Raw genomic sequence first — 20,973 nt, 5'->3', positions numbered from 1 at the left:
TGCTATGGATTTATAACACTTTCATATTGTGGGTAAGTTGAGCCAGCAAGATGTTTCTGAAGTACCGCAAGGCTTGGGCATAGAATTGGCACCCTGCACCCTCAGCTCCTTCTTCTTCTGCTTGTCCACATAGATCTGATACAGCTCCATCCTGCAGGACTTGACCTTATTATAACACACTCCTTCAAACCTTTAAGAACTCCAGCTCCCATTTTAGTTGTCCAGAATTCTCTTTCTGTCTTTCATGTGTGGCCAACACTGAGCCATCCTTCCTGACCTAGCTTACTTGCCACCTTCTCTAGGAAGCCCTTGTTAAACTACTCTGGCAAACTTATTATCTCTCCGGCGGCACTTGGCACATGTCTCAACTGCAACACTCACTGACCTGACTTGCAATACTTGGTACACTTCTATGTGCCCCCTTTGAGAGTTTTGAGTTCCCTGAGAATTAGGATCTTGTTTGTCTCCAGTGATGGACATGGTGCCAACTGAAAAGATTTTTAAATGACTCTCTAAGTGGATAATAATCTTCTCCTTTCTGTATCTTAATCTATTTTAGGTGGCTGAACGAGGGTCTACATGAGATTATCTCTATAGGATTCTTACAACTCTAATAATCTGAGATGCTAAAAGGCGAAGTGATTTTTTTTCCTTGACCGAATTCATCATTGACAGGAAGGGGGCGCCATTTAACAGTTTGTGGAGAAAAAGTTTTAGCTTTGCAACTTACTTTTATAGAAAGACCTGGTATTACTACTATTCTAGATGAAACTGAAATATATTTCATGTTTCTTTCTGAGGTGTCAATTTACTTAACCTTTGACATTTGATTAATAATGAAGCTAAGGATACTTCATCTAAGCTCCATTGTAAATTGGTGCATAGCATTATTTTTATAAACTCTAGGTGGATGTATAAAAGGTTAAGGATGTTGATAAGGAAAATGAATAATGGTTGCTCACGCCTCATCTTACTAAAATTTATTAACACATTTACATATGAATGTTTATGTGTTTGTATTGCAACATCTGGAATTGGTGGAGGGCTTCCTTAGAATAAAAATCGAAACCAAAATGTATTTTATAACGCCTGTTTCTATCAAGATAAACAGCAACAGCAGAGAAAAAGTTTCTGTTGGTTTCTTATGTCACAGTACGTGCTTGGTATTAAGGTTGTGCCCACACTTTAGGGAACTTGGTGCCTGAAACAATTCAGCAACCCAGAGTTCATCCAGGTCCTGTAATACCACATGTAGCTCTGAGGCCCAAACAACTGGCCCAAATGCTCCAACTGCCTGTTTGAAAGGAGGGACAGTCTTGGTAAAGCCTCTGCATGCTGCCTGCTCCACTTTCAAGGTGCCTGTTCCGATCTAAGTTGCGTTAACGGCCTGGGCCCTGCCCCATGAGGCATAAATAGAGCTTGTTATTGTAAGAGGCAACCTCCAGTGCAGTTACATAAATAAGACCAGGGCTGGCTTGGAAGGGATGTAAATCTCTGGCTAAAATGGGAGAAGAGGGAGCCATTCGCTCGCAACCACAGTTAACATGCTGACGGAGTTTCCAAATAAACTTTTATCTCTTAAGACTGATTGCTAGTGATGGTGATAAAAATGAGCATGGGAATGTAGCCACAGAAGTGACCACACCTCTCCAGATTCCTCAAGATAGTTTTTCAGCTCTGTCTTCACTGGGCATTTTCCTGGAAGCAAGGCCAGGGGGCTCTGTGTCCTGAACGTAACTCACCTCTCCTACAGACCAAAAGGGGGAGCGTTGCCCAGCCTGGGCTTCTCTCGCAGCCCCTTTCTGCCAGCCACAGAACACAGAACTGAGCAGGAGAGATGGCCCACCTAGAGGACAGGTTTCAAGCCGGCCATTTCTGCTGCATCAGCGGTGCAAAGCCATTGTGCCCTGGCCTTCATTATGGCACAGAAAAGCTGCAGGAAGTCAAAGGAAAGTGCTTCATCTTTGAGTGAGTGCATTACGGGCACTGGGACAGGAGTCGGCCTCCTGGCCCTGCCTGCACTTTTGGGGAGCATTTTACAAGCTGGAAGATGTCGCTGGGAGATAGCCGTTGTCAAGTCTCTTAGAAAACTGACCGGGGCTGTGTATCTTTGAGGTGTTATCTTCATCTAACTTTTTGGATTGTTTTCACTTGATTTAGAATTTTTTTAACGGTTTTTTTTAAATTCTAAATGTCCTTAAAATGTTTTTTTCCCCCTTTGCCAGTATGCACAATGCAAAATAGCTGCAATGTGTTTTGTGTTTAGCTTATTTGATTTTCCCCTCAAAATTAAACTAAACTTTGCTGCAGTAGGTTAGGCCTTTGCACTTAAGATCAGTGATTATGAATTTACTGCTTTTCTCCCACATTTAAAGATTCTGCACATCTTAAAGGAGCCTTCAGCACTCAAGGAATTTGGTTCCATTTATTTCGGTGACTTGTATTTTTTTTCCTCTCTTTGAAATGGATATTTTTTCTTCCTTCCTTTATTATGTCCTATCACTGGTCAAGGAAAACTTTTTGAACAAACAAAAATCCTGTAGTAATTGAAATATAAGCAGGCAAACATGATGTCCAGGGAAATATTTATAACCTGAGATGCAGATTTCCTTCTGACACCCTCAAATGCTAGTCATCTTAGGGCACAGTAAGGAATGATGGCTCGGGGAGCGGCATGCTGACATGTAACTAAATAAGTAAATAACTGGAGTGAAGGCAAACTGCTGTTTAACAGCTTCCCCTGTTACGTATACACTTTCAAACAAGCATGAAATGTGAGTCCCTGGACATCACTTAAAAGAACCAGAAATAAACAAAGTGTGTGATCCCACACTTCTATTCCTCCCGGACAGGGAGAAAGCTTAGCTGGGAAGTGGGGTGATTTTTGTTGCCCTTCTGTCCCCTGCCTTATAAACACAAACCCTGTGGCTCTGAAAGCTCGGGGTCGTGCTGCTGCCGACAGACCATCGAGCCCGGAGAAGTGAGGGAAGTGAGGGGGCAAAGAGTCTGTGACCCGTGCTCCACCGCCTCACCTCTTATTTTGCAAAGAATCACACTGCAGACCCAGAAACTTCCACTCTAACATCTGGGCCGAGTCAGCCGAGAGCCTGGGAGCCGGATTTGCCAGTTCCCAAGCGGAGCTCTTTTTTTACCTACAAGATGTACAGTAAGCTCCAGTCTGCAGTTTGGGGTCAAATGGGTGCCAAAATAATGGTGCTTTGACAAGGAACACATTCCTTTGGTGTTAAGTGCACGTTACAGGTAGAAGGCTCAGTGAGACGATTATCTTTTCTAATTTTCTCTTTCTCTACACGAGGAAACTGAGGCAGAAAACAGAGCTCAGAAAAGAGTTCAAGTTCACTGATTCTTGGACCACTGCTTTATATCGACATTTCACTCTCTGGATAGTTCTGTGTTGCCATGTAGCAAACCACCCCACAAATTAGCAGCTTAAAACAATGATAGTCTTTTTTTTAATTTAATTTATTGGGGTGACATTGGTTAATAAAATTATATAGGTTTCAAGTGCACACTTCTTGCACTGCGTGCCCACCACCCAAAGTCAAATCTTTCGTCACCATGTATTGGACCCTTTTTACCCCTTACTACCCTCCAGCGCCCTTCCCTCTGGTAACCACCATACCGTTGTCTGCGCCTGTGAGTTTTTGTCTGTTTTTCTTGTTGCTTTCAGTTTTCTATGCCACATATGAGTGAAATCATGTAGTTCTTGACTTTATCTGACTCATTTCACTGAGCATGTTTTTCTCAGGGTCCATCCGTGTTGTTGCAAATGGCAGTATTTCATCTTTCCTTGTGGCTGAGTAGTATCCCAATGTATATATGTACCACGTCTTCTTTGTCCAGGCCTCTATGGAAGAACACTCTGGTTGTTTCCACGTCTTGGCCACTGTGAATAATGCATTATTTGTTACAGCTCCGTGTCTGGTTAAGCAGTTCTGCCGCACTTGCTAAGACTTACTCATGCAACTACGTTCATCTGGCCGGTCGGCTGGGTGCTGGCTGGGCTCACCTGCATAGCTGACCTGGCTGGGCCTCTCCCTGCTGGGCTTTCACCCCAGCCTTCTGCACAGCAGGGGGACCTCAGGGCAGAGATCCGAGAGGGCAAATCCCCAGTGTGTGGGCCCTTAGCAAAGCTTTGCCTCCTCTCTTTGCAGATGGCCCACTGGCCAAGCAAGGCCAATCACGTGGCCAAAGTCAAAATGAAGGTGAGAGAGGAGAGCACAAAAGTGTGGACGTCAGAGCATGACCAGGTGGGGGCCGGGGCTGTAAAAATCTGCCGCACAGCTCACGGCAGCCCTGCTCCCACGGTGTCCCGTACAATAGCGGTTTTCTGAAAAATGTTCCAAGGCCTGCCTTGAAAAGTAGATTTCTCTGGTCACGATTATGCACAATAGCTGTAATGGGCTCGTGTGCACCGGGTCCCAGTCCAGGTGTGGAGAGAAGAGGAAGAGGACAAAGTGCATTTTGAAAATGCATTTGAAATTTCTTTTTCTTTGTGAAGCAGCTGTTAACACCACAGAAAATGGGTTTTAAAACTCTGGCCTCGGGCGTGACGAAGAATGGCTCCTCCCACCATTTTGTTGCCCTCCCTCTGAATACATTTTTGGTGAACTTGAACTCAGTCAGTGGAGTTTCAGGGTCAAATGCTGATTTGTGGACACTGCGTATTTCCACAGGGACGGGGCAGGGTGGCCCACCCAGAGGTAGACAAAGGCTGAAGGGCCTGCTACTCTGTGGACAGGAATGTCTTGGCTCAGCCCTGGGATGAGGAGACCTAAACCGCCTCTTCTAAGCTGGAACAAATGTTACTCCCCAGGAGCTATGGAGTCCCAGAGAACATTGCTCTGCCTTAGAAAGCCAGTTCCTGAATGTGTCAGACACTGAAGAAAAAGTGCCAGTGACATTCTGCCTGCTTTTCTGGGTTTACTTTTTAAAATACTTCCTCCATGTTAGCAAAGAATTATCATTTTCTTCTAAATATCCTTTAATTCATAATTAATTCCATTTTGAAAGTGTAACGTGTGCACAGTGCAAAGAGTGAAGCAATACAAATGTATTTACAGTGAAAACTGGCCTGTTTCCAGTCCCCAGTCCCCCCGGAGGCAGTCGCCAATCCCTGGCTCTGCTGCGTCTTTTCAGAGGTAGCCTGTGTTTCTCCAGGACTGTACGAAAAGCACCATGATATGTGTACTACGCTGCCTCTTTTAACTTAAGCTTTCTTTTCAACAATGTTATTGGAGTTCATTCTATATACACAGACAGATAGTTAACTAAAGGAGCATCTGGTATTTTCCACAGAATTTCCATGTGGACTGTTGCAATGACCTTGATTAATGCCCCGAGTTTCCTAGTTTTCAGACTCATGTCTTTTCATTTTTACTGGATTATCTTTAGGTCATAAATTTCGGCCAGCTGCAAGTGGCCGTTGCGTTTACATTATGTGTCTATTATCTGGTGTAGGTGGTTGAAGGGAGCAGAAGGACCTGCCCTCGGTCCTAGAACAGGTGGCTGGTACCAAGGTGGTGGCCGAAAGACGGTGGCCTGGGTCCAAGGCCAGACCTAGCACTCTACTCCATTTCTCTGATTCCGAGTTTCTTCTCTGGTAAAAATGGAGATAATCACAGTAGCTTTGCATATAGTTATGATGATAAAATATGAAAATATGTTTGGGAGTGTTTAATAATATTTAGATGTTATATAATTATTATCCAACTCAAGTTAAATGCTAATAGAATTGCTATAATCAAGGGTCATTGCTTTTTAAGATATATAATGGATCTCTAAAGCACCAGGCTGATGTCAAGAATGAGTGAAAATCTGAAAAAATAAGTCTGGTCCATTGACCGCCCTTTGACACCTCTGCAGTGGTTTACTGCTACCAAAATCAGCTGACAAGGCCTTGCGGGTCGGACCCTGCCCACGCCTCCCACAACCTTCCCCTCCTCTTTATGTGCTTCAGCAGAATAATCTTTTAGTTCCTAAATATTTTTGGTGGCTCTGGTCCTTTGCCCAAGCAATTCTCTCTTCCTAGAGGACTCTTCTTCCTTGACAAGCAGTCACCCCTCTACACTACACACACGTTCTCTCCACTCCGTCCCGCAGTCCGGATTGGATGCCCTTGTCTCCCAGCGAGCAGCAGAGCGTGCTGCCTTCCGCTGTTTCAGCACTGATCCAAGAAGGGGCAGTGCTCGATTTCTTGCTTATGTTCCAAACACTACCAAATTCAGTAGGTATACACAAGACACTTTGTGACTGAAGGGATACATGTATTCTTCCATACACTTATAAGGAAGTCAGCAGTGCGCTACACAGCATTCTGTGTAGCTGCGGGTAGGGGTTTGTGGCAAAGCCTCCACAAAGCCCCCATGGAGCAGGTAAAGGTGAGGGGAGAGGACATAGCTAAATAATAAAGTGCTTTTATTGAAGAAAAGAAAATCAAATGCCTGTTCTTACTGTCAAGGAAGAGCAGTTATTTTATAATCTTCACTTCCAGACTCTTTCTAGGAGAGCTCCCCCTAGCTGTAAAACCCGAGAAAGAATCCTGGGCACACTGGGTGGTGGTGAGTGTGGGAGGGAGAAGGCAGCTAGGTCATGTTTGGGGTGGCGAGGTCCAAATCCAATCAGAGACTAGGGAATGGAGCAGCTTAGCCCCTTGCTCTGGAATGAGGTGTGGTACTGCCAAGGACTATAGGTTTGGGACAATAAAGATGCACCATTATTCCCCAGGCACTGTGTGTGTGTGTGTGTGTGTGTGTGTGTGAGAGAGAGAGAGAGAGAGAGAGGGATAAGTACCGGGAGTCAGGAAGATCTTTGGAAGGTCTGTGGTGTGAAATTCTGCCTGTCTGGTTTGCCAGCAGGGGAGAGATGGAGGACTAGTGGGAAGAAATAACCATATCCAGTCAAATTCCGTTGATCAATTTAGCATAAGTCATTTAAAAGATCCCTATGATAAAACACCATTTTGATTAAAGATCAACACCGCTCTTTGTTATTGTCCTTTAAAAATTTCTTCTTTTTCATCTTTCACTCTCAGTGCCTCTTTATCGCTCTCTCTTTATCTGTGTACATATGTAAGTGTGTGCATGCATGTTTGAAAAGGGTGTTTTAAGGCATTTCTAGATGTAAATATTCAGAAAAACTAAATTTTTTTTAGTGACAGGAAATCTCCAAATGCTATTGGTTACTAAGTAGGGGTTATATGAAATTTAAGTGTCCGTAAGTATTTTTGAGATTTGTTTTCTTGAGTTTTGGAATAGAATATGGTGCTTTGCATGTTTGTGAAAAAAGTGGATGAGAAAGCAGAATCCCTACTAGAGAACAGATTAGCCAACAATGACTTTGTTAAAGTAGTTAAATGGTGAGGTTGAAAACCATCATTATGGAACGTGCAGTGAGGTTTGTTTCTGGGTTTCCACCTTTGCGTTAAGTCAGCGGAGTATTGCAGCCCTGTGGAAAAGCAGCCATGACCTCTGAATTAATAGAAAGCTTGCCTGAATAAAGGCCAAGGGCTGTGCAGCCCTGTTTCCCTACAGACTAGGGTGGCGATGAGATCCTATCACGAGGAATGTCTGCAGAAGGGTCGGGAAGATGATGGGGCTGGGTCCCCAGCTTATGATGTTTCAACTAAAGAATTTGTGACTTTATAATGGTGGGAAAGTGATACTCATCCTGTAGAAACAGTGCTTCAAATTTTGAATTTCGATTTTTTTCCCCCTGGGTAGCAATATGCTGTATGATGCCCTCTCAAGGTGCTGGGCAGAGACAGCAAATCGTGGCTCCCAGGCAGCCACATGCTCAGGAGGGTAAGCAACCCATACTCTAGGAGGGGCATCCAACCTGTGCCCGCGGGCCACATGCAGCCCAGGATGACTGTGAACGCAGCCCAACACAAAACCATAAATTTACTTAAAACTTTACGAGATTGTCTTGTGATAACGTGTTACAATGTATTTAATGTGTAGCCCAGGACAACTCTTCTTCCATTGTGGCCCAGAGATGCCCAAAGGTTGGACTCCTCTGCCAGGGTGCTGTGCTGCCAGAGGTGGTTGGCTATTGTGTTCTGTGCATGTTTAAGGCAGGCTAGGCTAAACTATGAAGTTCAGCAGGTTAGGTGCATTAAATATACGTTCGACCTAGGATATTTTCAATCTATGATGTGTTTATTGGGATGTAACCTCATCGTAAGTCGGGCCATATCTGTACTCTGCTTTTTAGATTGAGCAAGTTGATATAACCATATTCCTCATATGTGAAAAATTCTTGGAAGATCTCATTTCCCAAAGAGCCTAAGTAAGAGGCCTTCACCTAGACTGACATACAGGACCCTTCAGAATCAGGCATCACCGACGCTGGCCTCCCTGGGAGACAACACAGCAAAGGTTAGGAGTTGGGCTCTGGTACATGAATTTCAGCTTTGTCATTTATTAGCTGTGGAAACATGGGCAATGTACTTGATTTCTCTTACTGTATGTTTTTTTAATCTTTAAAGTGTGTATGATAGCAATATTTATTGCTTGGTTGTCATGAGAGTCAAATGGGGAAATTAATATATGCCTAGCATTTAAAAAGTGCTCAATAAATGGTAGCATCGACAGGAACAGACTCATAGATACAGAGAGAAGACTGACAACTGTCAGAGGGGAGGGGTTGCAGGGCTGGGTGAAGGGAGTAAGCAAGGAATAAAAACCTCACAGACACAGACAACAGTATGGTGATTACCATAGGGAAAGGAGGGTGGGAGAGGTAGACGAGGGTGTTGGGGGGATAAATGGTGATGGAAAAAGACTTGACTTGAGGTGGTGAACACAATGCAATATGTAGATAATGTATTATAGAACTGTGGGCCTGAAACTTATATAATTTTATTAACCTATGTCACCCTAATAAATTAATAAAAAAAGAGAAAATAATTAAAAATGTTAACATCATATTTAGTTTAGGCGTCAGTTTCATAGTATAGTATAGGTTTTTGCTTTATTTTTTAAAATAAAGTAGTACATGCACATGGTTTAAAGATTCAATTACTTCTACAAGATTTATTATGAAAAATATTGCAGTAGGTCTCTGCCCCCTGACTGTCACCGCCCCCAGAGGAAATCACTTTCCTTTTGCTTGGGTTTTTTTTTTTGTATTTACCTCCCTATCTCTAAATCAGAGCTTCTCAAACAGTAAGCAGCAAATACACTACAGGTGAGGGGAGATATTGATCCTTTCAGCCCTCAGGGAGGTCAGGTGGAACCTGGGGTGGCCTGAGCCCCTGTCCGGTTGCTGCAATCTCAATCATTCTTTTTCATTTATTCCTGTGTGCCTTACGTGTGTGTGTGTGTGTGTGTGTGTGTGTGTGTGTGACATCTTGAACAAAGTTGGAAAGCACTGATAAATATAGTGTTATTTGCAGATGTTTCATTTTAGGCATTATCCATTGACTTCACACAAAAAGGCACACACACACACATTGCCTGTTTCTCCCACCTTTCCAATATATTTCTCATAATTTTGGCTGCGTGAATGTTCAGCGTTTCTTGTATTATTAGTAAGCAAATCCTGAATCATAATTTCTTCTCCTTTGCTATACAATTTTTTCACTTTTTCTTTAGTGAATACTTGTCTTGATTTTTTCTTTGTTCATTTCCTATGTGCTTATCACTAATTTAGCCTGAATATTCTACTGATTGTCAAAATCTGCAAGTATCCTTTAAATTTTGTGTTTTAGAAAAAAAATCTCATCAAAATTGTGAGCATCTTCTTCTAATGGATTAGGTGGTCTTCTACTCTTTGTGTTCAGCTGCCACCCTAGGTTACCCTTCATTATCTTGGGGACTTAGTATTTCTGGTGTTGGATTTCCTCTAACTGCAGCCACATCTTCTCTTTTGATCACTTCCTTGTTTTACTGGAGCCATCATGCAGTACCTTTACCAAAAAAAAAAAAAAAAAACCCCACAAAAAAAACAACAAGAGGGATAATAGGAAGTAATATTTTTAAGGACTATATGGCACGCCTTCATATGTCTTTATTCTGATGTCACGTTTGATTGAAAGTTTGGTTGGCTGTAGAGTTTTAGGTTGCAAATCATTTCCCCTCAGATTTTATAGCTCTGGTTCATTGTCTTCTACCTTTCAGCTCTGTTATTGTGAAATCCGAAGCTATTTTTGATTTCCCATCTTCTGTATGTGACTATTTATTTCTCTCTGGAAATGTGTATAGTCTTTGAAATTTCAAAATGGTGTAACATACTGGTATGGGCCTGCTTTTTCGCACTGTACCATATGTTTGGCATCACCTTTCCTTCAGTTCTGAATATTTCTGATATAGTTTTTCACTGGCAACTCAACTACCTTCCTTCCTTGGTATTAGCACTGTCTTTCTAGAACTCTTGTTGTTGACATGGCAAAAATTCTGCACTCATTTTCAAGTTTTCTTAGTGTTCTTTCCCATTTTCCATCTCCTAGACATTTTGTTCTTCTTTTTTGGGAAATTTCCCTAATTTAATCTTGCAATCCTTTTTACTGACTTTTTTTATTTCTGTTATTATATTTATTTCCAAGAACATTTAAAATTGTCAGAATATTTGTTGTTGTAAAGTACATCCAGTTCTCATTTTATGAATGTAATATATTAATAATATTTTTGTTGATGTTTTTATTGCATTTTTTTCTATTATCTCTAAGTTTCCTTTTTTCTTCACTTATATTTAGGTCTGTATCTTTCATATTAGCATCTTTTTTTAATGGTCTGACTGTTTTTTAGAGTGATGCTCTTAAAGGCTAATGTGAAATTCTGAGTGCTTTGGTGAAACGTTTTAACCAGAGTCTTCAAAGTAGAGAGGTGACCTGAATGGGCTGCTTTGAGGGGGGAATCTCCATGCCAGTGCCTTTGTATCTTCCGTCTTGGCCTAGTCAGATTCCCAGACACAATTTCCAGGCTTTTCCCTGCAGGATGTAGGTTTGATTTTCGGTGTTCTAGAATTCCAGTAATGAGAGACTGGAAATGGGGTAGTAGGGTGGCCGCCAGCATTCAGCATATACATGTGAACATAATCTCACCAACTTCAGCAAGGTGGCTGCATCCTTCACTGTGGTCGTGTTTCCCTTTGTCCAGCGACATTCTGACTGGACCTGAGAAGAAAATTGGGGATGTAAGTGTTTTTAAGCAGATTTTCAAGGACTCCTTCACTTTTTAGACCTAACCTCACTTCCATAATTAGTGCTAAGAGCTGTATATTCCTGAATTTTGTGGGGTTTTCTGCCATAAATTTAGTCAGCTTTTAGCTTTTCCTATTGGCAACTTAGAATTTATATTACTCAAGTTTCTTAAGTCATTGAATCCAATTTCTCATCAGATTCCAAAGTTTTGTTGCTTCGTTTCTTTTTCTTTTTTTTTTCTTATGGTTTTAGGCCTTAAGCATATTTTCTTCAGGTCATTTTCTTAGGTTTCAGGAAGGAGCCAGAGCGCATGCATGTTTGTTTTGCTGCCTTCACCTGGAAATCCAGCATAGCCTTTCCCCTTATATCTCTTTGATTATTCTGTCCTCTCGGGCTGTAGTGTCGTTCTGTTGCCTTTTTTCTCTTCGCTGAGGCCCAGACCTAGCCATAGCTACAACCTCAGGTCTTCTTTAATATCTCCATTCTACAGGGCCCCTCTCTTTGCCCTTAAAGCATTTTGACTTCTGTCTACTTAGCACCTGGGTTTTCACAGGCCGCGGCTGCTGAATCTTCTACTACTAGTAACGATAATAATAACAAAAACTAATGTAAATGAATACTAACATTTACTAAATACTAAGCACTATTATAATTGTTATACATATTTTCTCTTATCTCATCCGTACGACTCTTTTACTTATTCGTTATTGTCTCCATTTTACAGGTGGGAAATTGAGTTACTCGGCAGCTACGTGAGTTGACCTCCTAGTCACACAGCTCATAACTGGTCAGGCCAGATTTTCAAATGCAATGTCTGATGTGAGTGTCCGTGTTCTTAACTATTCATAACAGATATAAGAAAGCACTCTTATGTCTGTTTCACAAATGAGGATAGAATGGTCGAGAGAGTTTATGCGATATTCTGCAAGTTGCTTTATGACTGGTAGGGGACAAAACCGGAGTTTTGAGGTAAGTCCAGGATGCTGCACGACCAAGCTACTTCACTACTAAGAACTGTCCTTTTCTAGTCAGCAGAGTGTTGTGTCCGCTGTGTCACTTTTCCACTAAACTACTGATGGACTGATTAAATGCGTGCCATGGGCTGCTTGCTTGCAGCTGTGGTATGGAATGGTAAAAATATATTTCTGGCATTTCAGCATTGACTTACAATTTGAGAACATTAACTCCATTACCTTATCTGGCAGATTACAGGTGATACTGAAAAAAAGCTAAGTTGTGCCCTTTTTCATTGCTAATTTACTAAAGAAGCTCTGTCCAAACCCAGGCATCAGATGTGGTCTTGCTCATACGTAATAAAATACCTTTCAAGTGACTCATATCGTTAGCAACTTAAAAACAAACAACATTTTTTTCTAGAGTGTTCACTTAGTTTCACCGAAAATCACTTTACAAAATATAGTGTTTCTTACAAAGGAATTTTCTGTATGTCAGATATTATTTTTCATAATAAAAGAGAGTTGTTTTCTAACTGGTGTATTTTGGCCACAAAGCTTGATAAAAATCACACAACGTAGCAAATTCACATATATCTGCATTGTTTAAAAGTGTATGTGTGTGTTTTCTGCTAAAGCATTCGTGACTCTTAGAAAAAAGGTCATGGTTATTAATACAGCCTTGAAACCTAAAATACCACAAATCAGAAACAGGGTTGGTTCCCTCCTTGATCCATGGGAGAGGGCCTGTGTTCTCCGTGCTGTCTGTCTCTTTAAACTCAGTGTTGAGTTTTATCTCCGTTCCAAGGTAAATATTCTTTAAAAGTCTAAATCTCTTAGCTGTTCCTTTAAAAGGTTTGTCTCGTGCATGTATTGTTTGTTTATTTAGTAACCCTATGAAGCTATTGAAGTGTTTGTTTAGTGGTCTTTCTAAATTTTTTATGGCGAGAGCCAACTAATCTACCGTCACAGTGAATTTCTGGTTCTGGAAATCACTACCCTTATTGATTGTATTTCCAGTCGAGAACTTCTCCAAAGTGTGGAAGCTTATATTTGTTAGATCTTCAAGCACCTTTTTTTTGCTGAGAAAAGTGAGGGAGTTTTTCACACTTGATCTTATTCCCAAAGGAGGGTTTGGAAAACCAGCGGACCTGTGGATATGGGGAAGGGATTATGACTTCTGTATTCATTCATCTCTCTCTCCCTTTTATTATTGAGATAAAAGTAGAGAATTAAGGGGGCTTTACTCAGGCACTCAGAAGAAACTAGAAAAGTAATGAGGACAGGAGCAAAATACAAAAAACTCGCAGCAAATATGTCTTGTAAGAAACATCAGCAATGGGGAGGAAATGCAGTCTTTGGCTCCTCAACCAATCTTAAGTCTTGGCAGTTTTACAGTTCAGGGCAGATGACCAGCATACCCTGAGCTACGCTTCCCTAGTTCACAGAGGGGCCTCCGTGCTTTTGAGAAAAGGGAGTGTTCAGCTTCATCTTTGAGGGCAAAGATTAGAATCATAGAATGTTAGCACTCAAAGGGAATTCATAGATCATCTACTTTTTAGTTCAATCTCTTTGCTTCACAGTTGAGGTTGCTCTGAGGACAAGAGAAAGGATGTAAGTTTTCCAGACTCATACAGTAAGTTAATGGCAGGGCATTGATCAAACCCACCCAAACCTTGATTCTGAAACTTACAATGTCAGTAGTAATGCGTTAAAATGCAACTCAAATCCAAGCTACTTAACTTGGCTGACCTTGTCTTCTGTCACTCTCCTCGTTACTCCCTCTGCTCCTACCACATTGGCCTTCTTCTTGATCCTGGGACATACCCAGCGAGACATTTCCTGTCTCCAGATCTTGGCTGTTCTCTGGGCTTGGAATGCTGCCTCCTCCCCTGCCCATCTTGTCTTATCATGGTTTCATTGTCAGTCAGATCTGAGTCTCAGTCTAAATGCCGTCTCCTCAAAGAGTCCTTCCCTGACTTAGGTAATACTAGGTATACTCCCAGGGTCTCCTTATCATATCGCTAACTTTATTTCTCAGTCCAGCACTTACCACAATCTGTTTTGTTGTGGTTGTTCCCCTAATGCAATGATTTTCAACCACTGTGTTGCAAGACTTTTTTAAACATGCAATACACTGACCTGTTTTTGCTTAGATCATCAAATAAAAAAATGACAATAACCAGCACAACAATAGCCACCCAGTGTGAAGGAGTTAAAATTTTACATATTTTTTGTCAGATTGGCAAAAATATATTTTTTGGTGTAACTAGTTTATGTGTGCCATGAGATGAAAAATGTTGATAATCACTGCCCTCATGGAGTGTTAGCTCTATGAGGGTATAAATTTTGTTTTTATATTGTATTCATCAATGGCTAGGATATGCCAAGGACATAGTAGGTATATAATAAACTTATATTAATTAAGTAAATAGATAAATAGATAAAGTAGGTGGAATTAAACACAATAAACATTTTTCATATGGTGCAGACATTTGTTTTACACATTTTTACTTCACCAAGCTCTACAGCTTTTTCTTAATATCAACTTTTATAAATGTACATATTTCAAATTAATACATAATATATAAATTTATGTATGAGAGTATACATATACATATATACATACACACAAGGTTCAACTATTGGATTCTATCTAGATAACCTCATATTGACATAAAAAGGGAAAATGTTGCATATTTGATGAGTTCTTAGTGCACAGAAAATTGTTTTCCTGGAGGTGTTTTTGAATTTCGCAGGAATTCTGGTTTTTTGGAGATGGAGTCTCCTGTGGTGTTAGGAGACAGTCACTGGCTGTTGGAGGTGCAGAGAGTAGGCATGCCCACCTGTCCATCAACAGCTTTGCGCTTGAGGCAGCTAAAACGCTCATTGTCCTTTTGCTGGAACTCCACTGAAGTGAGAGTGATGCTTACATTGTAGCCCCCCTCCTCCTAACTTGGCAGCTTTAGGAGATCCTGAGTGGGAATAGCAGAATCCCTGAAAGGAAAATAGTAAAGACCCCTTTCACTCCCCCACACACACCCACGCTCTCTCCCATTAGAATTGCAAAGGCATTGTTAGTTGTGTAAGTACTTCCTTGTCAAATACTAAATTTCACATTTTAAACATGTAATACTTACTCTATCCTGGATAGCTTACGCCTGGCTTTGAAGGATAGAGAACTGGAGTGCCAAGGGGACTCCGACCTCCCTGACTTCCATCAATGAAGAAGCAGGGTCTATCTTGCTTTGTCCATCTGGGTCCTTGTTCTAGAAGAAAGGAGGGCGGGAGAACCGTCTTCTGGAGGCAAATGAATTAATCTGCTCCTAGAGGGTCAAGAAAGGGATAGAATCATAAATCTCTCTGTGACATTCACATCTCATAGCTGTCATTGGAGCAAAACATTCTCTGTCCCAGCGTGTTGGCTCCCCCGCACCAGAGAGGTGTTCGCTACATCACGCATGACCCACTTACAGGAAGCCTGTGAGCCCCACGAAGAGAAGGATGTACCCTCCTCAGGACACCACTGTCACCGTGAAGACACCATTTGAGTACAGCTAGTATTTGAACATTGCCTCTGGAAGCCAAAGGGAAATACAGGAGCCAGACTCTTCTTTTTTCCTTTTAAAACAGATAAGCGCATGACACCAAAATACAAGCGACAAAAGAAAAAAAAATAGATAAACTGAAGTTCCTAAAAATTTTAAAAATTTATGTTTCAAGGAAACCATCAAGTGAAAAGACACCCACAGAGAATGGGAGAAAATATTTGCAAATCACAAATCTGATTGGAGACTTGCATCAAGGATATATAAAGAACACTTATAACTCAAAATAATAAAAAGACTCCCAACGTGAAGGTGGGCAAGGGATCTGGATAGACATTTTTTCAAAGAAGATATATAAATGGTCAATAAGTCCATAAAAAGGTGCTCAATACCATGAATCACCCAATCCACTCCTTTACTCCTCCGGCCTTCAGAAGCTGCTACCTACTTCTGTCTAAGAAAGTTTTCCTATTCTAGGCATTGTGCACAAGGTGAATCATTCAGATACGTTGCTTTGCAATTGGTTTCTTTCTATTAGCATAAAGTTGTCAAGGTTTATCTATGCTGTAGCAGATATCTATACTTCATTTTATTGTCATGTAACATTCATTTGTATGGATATGTTAAATTTTACTCATTCACTTATCAGTTGACGTGTGTTATGTCCACTCTGGAATTATGAGTAATTACCATAAGGTGTACCGTTTGTGTACACCTTTTTGCGTGGATGTATATTTTTAGTTGGCTGGGGTATGAACAGGGGAGGAGAACTGCTGGGTAACAGGATAACTGTGTTGAAATTTTGGGGCAACTTCCAAACTGCCTGTTCAAAGTGGCTACCACATTTTGCATTCCCATCTACAGTGTGTGAAATTCTCTGACACTTGTTACCATCTGACTTTTCTCTTAGCCATCCTAGTGGGTGGAAAGTGGCATCTCATTGTAGGTACTATTTGCATCGCCCTCGTAACTGATGATGTTGAGCATCATTTCAGGGGTATTTTTGCCACTTGTATATCTCCCTAGAAGAAATGGCTATTCAAATCTTTTGCCCATTTTTAAAAATAGGTTATTTATGTTATTGAGTTTATGAGTTCTTCATATATTCTCAGTACAAATATACTACCATATATAAGGTGTACGAATGTTTTCTTCCATTCTGTGGCTTGTTTTTTCTGGTTATTGGTGGTGTATTTTGCAGCATACAAGTTTTAAATTTTTTGTAGTCCAATTTGTCCAATTTTTCTTTGTGACTTGCACTTTGGTGTCATCCTTAAGAAACCCTTGCCTAACCCAGGGTCACATGGAATTAGTTCTGTAATTAGGTCACACGGAATTATAGTTGTACCCCTGGAATTTAGATCTCTACTCCATTTTGAGCTATGAACCTTATTATTAATAGGGTTGGATTTACATGTGCCATTTTGCTTTATTTTTTTTCCCTATAAGCTTCATGTTTTTTGTTATTGTTTCTCTGTCTTTTAATGCTTTCATTTTTTTATTAAGTGACTATATTATAGTAAAACCCTTTAATACCATTAGTGATTGTAATTATATGTTGAATTATTTTTCTTAGTGGTTACTCTAGAACTTACAATACACAACTTACCAGAATCTATGTTAGGTTTATACACTTAGGTCAAGTACAATATAGAAACTTTACTCCTATATAACATAATTTTCTTCCCACCTTTAAAAAAAGATTACTGTTATACATATTACATCAGTATATATTACAAAGCCAACAATATTTTTAGAATGATCACTTTATATAATATCATATTTTTAAATAAATTGAGAGAAATATAGCTGGTTTGTATTTATAGAGTATGTTATATTGACTATCTTATTTACCCTTTCTGGTTCTCTTCAACTCTTTCTGTGGTTTGACTTACCATCTGGTATAATTTCCTAATGCCCATAGAGCCTTCTTACTGTCAGACAGGTGGAATTTCTATATATTTGCGACCCCAACAATGAATATGTGCAACAGTGCGCATATTGTTTTATGTAGTTGCTTTTTGAATCAGTCAAGAGAAGAAAGGAGAAGCAATATGCCACTATACTGTCTTTTTGAATTACCTACACAATTATCATTACCAGTGTTCTTTTGCTTGTTCATATGGATTTGAATTTCAGGCTGGTGTCACTTGCTTTCAGCCTAAAGAACTTTTGGTGTTTCATGTATAAAACGTCCGCTAGCAAAAAATTCTTTCAATTGTTGTTTATCTGGAAACATCTTGGTTTTGCCCTCATTTTTCAAAGATAGTTTTGCTGTCTATAAGATTCTAGGTTGACATTTAACTTTCAGTACTTTTAATACATCATCCCACTGCCTTCTGGACACCTTGTTTGTGAAGAGGTGTCAGCTGTTAATCTTATTATGGTTATCTTATTATGATGAGTTATTTTTCTCTTTCTGCTTTTAAGATTTTTTTTGGATTTCCACATTTTTATTATGAACTATTTGGTTGAATTTTATTATAGAGGTGGCTCTACACAGAGAGGAATCAGACCTTGATGAAAAAAGCTCTACAGCTTGCCTGAGGATATTCCTTCACTATAGCAAAGATGGGGGTAGAAAAGTCTTTGTTTGGGGAGTGCTACAGCTCTACAAATAAGCACATGGAAGGCAGATAGGCAGCCCCTGGTCTTCTGGATTCCTCCTGACGTGGAACTTCTTCCCTATCAGTGAGCTGAGTCAGGGCAATCAGATCTAGTATTCTTGGCCTACTTGGTGTGGGGTAGAGTTTCTGCTCTATGAGTGGGGGCTGGCTGAGGATAGAAACATGGTCTCCCTGGCAGTGTCTGCCTGAAATAGAGCTCCTGCAACATGGGGCTAGGGGGAATAACAAATTCCAGCATCCTCCCCCTCCTGGGGCAAAGCCTTAGCCCCAGATCGGGAGCAGAGAGGCTCCCATGTCCCTGAGCTGTGGGGGTACAGGGTACCAGTAGTGTCAACTGTGGCTAAATGCTACAGACCATGAATACTCTTACTGAGAGTTCGTGAATTTCCATGAATGAAATAGATTTCTCTATTTCCTGTATGTCCTTAGGAAAATTTCTAGAGACTTTAAGTGATTATTAAAAAATGCCACCAGTTAAACATCTGTTTTGTTGGAGGGAGAGAGTTCCCTCCTTATTATGTCACTCTGAAAGTCCTGAGATAGCCAGTTTACGGTTAAAGGTAACTGGGAGAAATAACTTCTGTGTACTTTTTAGTTTTATTTCATTTCTCTCCCACTCAAATGCTTCCAAATATCCTCCACTGCCTTGAGTCCACATTATTTAACTCAAGATCCAATAACACTCTTTACAATCTGGTCTCTGCCTTTTTTCCTTAGTTGTCTTCAGTATTCCACACTTCGTATTTATTTCATACAGGCCATTCACTTATCTTCTGTTATTATTCATACATTCTAGTGTTTGTTTATGCCCCTTTGTCCCTTTGTCCAAAACAGCCTGACTTGTTCTTCACGGCCGCTCCCAGATGTTCACAGACCATCAGAGCTGCAAGGTATCCCATTCGCTGAAGGAACAGGACCACTTGTACCGGACTGGTCTGTGCTGCTCTTTAGTGTGTTACAGGCATGCCATTTGGACGCAGCTCAGTTTTAAGCACCTGCAATAGAAACTGTTTCCTATGTTTTTCTACTCCCTTTCAGCACTTGGCCCAGAACTTGGCTCATTGACTATGCAATGAGTATTTAGTGGATTTTGTGGAGAGAAATCTAAGTGCATATTCGATCACGGCATACAGGAACCTCTTCTCTTCAGAGTGACAGGCACAGTCCTGAGAGATGAATTTCCAGTTAAATGTTAAATAAAGAAGGATTATGAACTTTGTAAAATTTATGGTTCTTACTATGGAATGTTTCTAAATTCATGCCACATTTGTAGTTACAGTGTATGCATGTAACTGGTTTGAGTTGTCTAAACAACAATCTTCATTAGGGCAAATGTCCTAAAGGCCCAAAGTCTAAAAATTACCGGGAAAGATTTTACCTGTGGTACAGATTCACAGTGTTACATATAATGAAGTGTTACATGTAATGAATATTTATGAAAACCAAACATCATGTGGAATGTCATGGATTTACAAACTCGAATCACCCTAAGGACTTTAGAATTCAATGGAGAAGTTTCTAATAAGAAATATTAGAAACTCAATTGCATCCTAATGGTGAGAATCAGATGGTGAATAAATTGATGAGTTTTCATTTTATTTCATTCTCACCATTAGGATACAATTGAGTAATATTGAATGTTTTTGAATTAGTTACTACAAAATTGGCTCTAGATCTACATGGTCGAAAAGGTAGCTACTAGCCACATGTAGTTATTGAAAATTAAGTTGATAAACATAAATTAAAACCCAATCTCCCAGTTGCACTAGCCATATTTGAAGTGCTGCCCAGTGGCCTAATGTGGCTAGTGCCTACCGTACCTTACAGTACACATTTCTATCCTTGCTGAAACATCCATTAGACCACGTCGCACTACATTGCAGACTCTGACACCACTAAACAAAGACGCGTTTGTGGGGTTGGGATAACAGAGATAAGGAGATCGGAAAGAAGCAATGTATCTGATAAGACGTTCTCAAAGTAATACAAGCAAAGGTCTTTGGAATCTCAGCTGGAGTTACGGCCTGTGGGCAGTGGTGCCTTCCATAGAAATGAGGGGGAGAAAAAGGAGTTAGTTGACAGAGAATACTGAAATAATGAGTACAACCTAGTAATACTGGGTTTGAGTTTCCTGCAGCAGAACAAAGTAGAGGTTTCCAGAAGACTGGAAAACATATTTTGGAGTTTGTGATAGATGAGTATATTTATAACCAGTATTTCTCACATTGAGTTAATGGTTAAAACAATCAAGGAAAGATAATAGGGTCAAAGAAATTACACAGAGGTATTATACTATATTTATTTTGAGATGGTATTGTCAGTTCCATTTTAGACAGATACCTATAGCAGGTGGCAGGACTATGGTTAAGAGGTGATATTAGAGGAAACACCAGTTAGGTACCCGTTGATGTCATCCAGACTTGAGATGGTAAGAAATTGAGCCCAAAAAAGTTTAGGTGTTAACAAGTAAGACTGGGCATTCCTTAAATTTCAGGTAGAAAGAACATCTGGGATGATGCCAAACGCTTGGCTTTGGAGACTAGCAGCCCTTGCTAGTGTCCAAGGAGGTAGCAGCCCTTGAAGCAAAGGTGGATGGAGAAAAAGCAGGCGTGGGGCATGAAAATGAGCTTCAGTTTGGTAATACTGAGGTTGAACTTCTGTGGATCACCCAGGGGAAGATG

Source organism: Desmodus rotundus, chromosome 5, assembly GCF_022682495.2.
Source record: "Desmodus rotundus isolate HL8 chromosome 5, HLdesRot8A.1, whole genome shotgun sequence".
In the NCBI taxonomy this organism is placed as follows: Eukaryota; Metazoa; Chordata; class Mammalia; order Chiroptera; family Phyllostomidae; genus Desmodus; species Desmodus rotundus.
This window is presented reverse-complemented; position numbering follows the sequence as displayed.